Raw genomic sequence first — 3,915 nt, 5'->3', positions numbered from 1 at the left:
GTTCAGTGTACATGAACTTTGTACATATTGATTATTATTATTATTATTATTATTATTATTATTATTATTATTATTTAATATTATTATTATTATTATTTAATATTCCTGTATTTTATGTCAAAACATTTATCTGTGCTTTTTGTTGTTACACGCTTTGGCAATGTAAACATGTTTCCTATGCCAATAAAGCTGAATTGAATTGAAATTGAATTGAAATTGAGAGGGAGCGATGACGTAATGAAGCCAGTCCGACACAGAAAAACCACAATTCCCATGATGCACTTGGAATTACCGTGGCCGCTGGACGGGGGAAGGGAAGCTGAGATTGGAGGGAGAAACAGTCACAAACTGAGGTACTTCTTTCTTTTTATTTTTTAAAAAACGCTTCGTATAATAGTCGGACAAAGTCCACGGCCCGTAACGTTTGCTGCCGTTTTTAAAACAGCTCCATGACAGAAGCGGATTTAATCCGCGGGGCTGCTGTCGGGATTTGATCTCTCACCATCCTCCGTTACAGTTACTGCTAGCACCGTTAGTTAGCCTGACAGCTGGCTCTTCTCGTGCTAACTTCTTTAATATAAAAAAAAACACACATGAACGCGTTTGTGTGTTTGTTTTGTCTGTTAAAGCCCGTGCTGCGTGTTTGAAACGTGTCGGTGCTGAGCTGTCTGTAGCTGGAAGCTGCGTCTTTGTGCCTGCGGGGTTGCTAGCTGACATATTGCTAAGCTCGTCGGTTGCTACGTTGGGTCGCTGCTGTCAGAGCGGCGAAATGTTGCCGCTGTCATCGAGCAAAAACACGTTTATTCGATGGGTTTCATCATTTTTCTGTGACTACACTGTGTTTCTACTTTAACTCTGACAATTCTTGGCATTTTTATCATCTCTCTGTGATTTAAAACTAGTATTTCCATGCAATACTCGAGTAAAAGTACTAATACCTCACTGTAAAATCACTACATTACATTTTAAACTCATGCATTGTACCCCTGTGACTCTTATACTAATGTATAATTAAAATATAGCCAATTGCTGGAGCTAATTTATATGCATCTGGATAGTTTAATCCATAACAATGCATTAAACTACAATATTTGTACTGTATTTGAGTAAATGTACTTACAGTACTATAAAGCTTAGGACTTAAAGGTCCAGTGTGTAATATTTAGGAGAGATAGATTAAGGCATAACAATGCATTAAACTACATAACATAATTATATGTAATGCATGTAAAATTATTTTTAAAGTAGTATTTTGATGCAATACTCGAGTAAAAGTACTAATACCTCACTGTAAAATCACTATAACTCATGCATTGTACCCCTGTGAGTCTTATACTGATGTGTCATTAAAATATAGCCAATTGCTGGAGCTAATTTATATGCATCTGGATAGATTAATCCATAACAATGCATTAAACTACAGTATTTGTACTGTATTCGAGTAAATGTACTTTATACTGCAGTACTATAAAGCTTAAGACTTAAAGGTCCAGTGTGTAATATTTAGGAGGGGTGTATACTGTCAGATGCATTAAACTACATAACATAATTATGTGTAATGCATGTAAAATTATTTTTAAAGTAGTATTTCGATGCAGTACTCGAGTAAAAGTACTAATACCTCACTGTAAAATCACTATAACTCATGCATTGTACCTCTGTGAGTCTTATACTGATGCATCATTGAAATATAGCCAATTGTTGGAGCTAATCTTTGACTTTTATTTGCATTTAATCCATAACAATGCATTAAACTACAGTATCTGTACTGTATTTGAGTAAATGTACTTACAGTACTATAAAGCTGAATTTAAAGGTCCAGTGTGTAATATTTATGCGGGGCGTATACTGTCAGATGCATTAAACTACATAACATAATGTAATTCATAAATGTAATGCATGTAAAATTATTTTTAAAGTAGTATTTTAATGCAGTACTCGAGTAAAAGTACTAATACCTCACTGTAAAATCTCTCTATTATATTTAAAACTCATGCATTGTACCCCTGTGAGTCTTATACTAATGTATCATTAAAATATAGCCAATTGCTGGAGCTAATGTATATGCATCTGGATAGATTAATCCATAACAATGCATTAAACTACAGTATTTGTACTGTATTTGAGTAAATGTACTTACAGTACTATAAAGCTGAATTTAAAGGTCCAGTGTGTAATATTTAGGAGGGGCGTATACTGTCAGATGCATTAAACTACATAACATAATTATGTGTAATGCATGTAAAAGTATTTCGATGCAGTACTCGAGTAAAAGTACTAATACCTCACTGTAAAATCACTATAACTCATGCATTGTACCCCTGTGAGTCTTGTACTGATGCATCATTGAAATATAGCCAATTACTGGAGCTAATCTTTGACTTTTATTTGCATTTAATCCATAACAATGCATTAAACTACAGTATTTGTACTGTATTTGAGTAAATGTACTTACAGTACTATAAAGCTGAATTTAAAGGTCCAGTGTGTAATATTTAGGAGGGGCGTATACTGTCAGATGCATTAAACTACATAACATAATTATGTGTAATGCATGTAAAAGTATTTTGATGCAATACTCGAGTAAAAGTACTAATACCTCACTGTAAAATCACTATAACTCATGCATTGTACCTCTGTGAGTCTTATACTGATGCATCATTGAAATATAGCCAATTGTTGGAGCTAATCTTTGACTTTTATTTGCATTTAATCCATAACAATGCATTAAACTACAGTATCTGTACTGTATTTGAGTAAATGTACTTACAGTACTATAAAGCTGAATTTAAAGGTCCAGTGTGTAATATTTATGCGGGGCGTATACTGTCAGATGCATTAAACTACATAACATAATTATATGTAATTCATTTAAAATTATTTTTAAACTAGTATTTCCATGGAATACTCGAGTAAAAGTACTAATACCTAACTGTAAAATCTCTCTATTACATTTAAAACTCATGCATTGTACCCCTGTGAGTCTTATACTGATGCATTAAACTACATAACATAATTATGTGTAATGCATGTAAAAGTATTTTGATGCAATACTTGAGTAAAAGTACTAATACCTCACTGTAAAATCACTATAACTCATGCATTGTACCCCTGTGAGTCTTATACTAATGTATCATTGAAATATAGCCAATTGCTGGAGCTAATTTATATGCATCTGGATAGATTAAACTACAGTATTTGTACTGTATTTGAGTAAATGTACTTGCAGTACTATAAAGCTGAATCTAAAGGTCCAGTGTGTAATATTTGGGAGGGGTGTATACTGTCAGATGCATTAAACTACATAACATAATTATGTGTAATGCATGTAAAATTGTTTTTAAAGTAGTATTTTAATGCAGTACTCGTGTAAAAGTACTAATACCTCACTGTAAAATCACTATAACTCATGCATTGTACCCCTGTGACTCTTATACTGATGTATCATTAAAATATAGCCAATTGCTGGAGCTAATTTATATGCATCTGGATAGATTAAACTACAATATTCTACAGTATTTGTACTGTATGAGTAAATGTACTTACAGTACTATAAGCTGAATAAGGTCCAGTGTGTAATATTTAGGGGATAGATTAAGCATACAATGCATTAAACTACATAACATATTATATGTAATGCATGTAAAATTATTTTTAAACTAGTATTTCCATGGAATACTCGAGTAAAAATACTAATATACCTCACTGTAAAATCACTATAATTCATGCATTGTACCCCTGTGAGTCTTATACTAGTGTATCATTGAAATATAGCCAATTACTGGAGCTAAATTATATGCATCTGGATAGATTAATCCATAACAATGCATTCAACTACAGTATTTGTACTGTATTTAAGTAAATGTACTTACAGTACTATAAAGCTGAATTTAAAGGTCCAGTGTGTAATATTTA

At 32.5% G+C, this 3,915-nt stretch overlaps 1 protein-coding gene across 2 annotated transcripts in view; it reads left to right on the top strand.

Annotated features, from left to right (window-relative positions):
• The first annotated feature begins 256 nt into the window (after nucleotides 1-256).
• The window catches only part of elmod3 (ELMO/CED-12 domain containing 3), a 12,132-nt gene continuing 8,473 nt past the window's right edge, over nucleotides 257-3,915 (top strand). Inside the window, exon 1 of one of the 2 annotated variants that reach the window (XM_019263758.2) lies at nucleotides 257-353. The gene's annotated coding sequence lies outside the window, so the exon portion shown is untranslated. The remainder of the gene's footprint in view (nucleotides 354-3,915) is intronic. The other variant, XM_019263765.2, reaches the window with a different exon arrangement.

Source organism: Larimichthys crocea, chromosome III (assembly GCF_000972845.2).
Source record: "Larimichthys crocea isolate SSNF chromosome III, L_crocea_2.0, whole genome shotgun sequence".
Classification (NCBI taxonomy): Eukaryota; Metazoa; Chordata; class Actinopteri; family Sciaenidae; genus Larimichthys; species Larimichthys crocea.
Note: the sequence above shows the minus strand (reverse complement) of the source record. Positions and strands in the feature narration are given on the sequence as shown.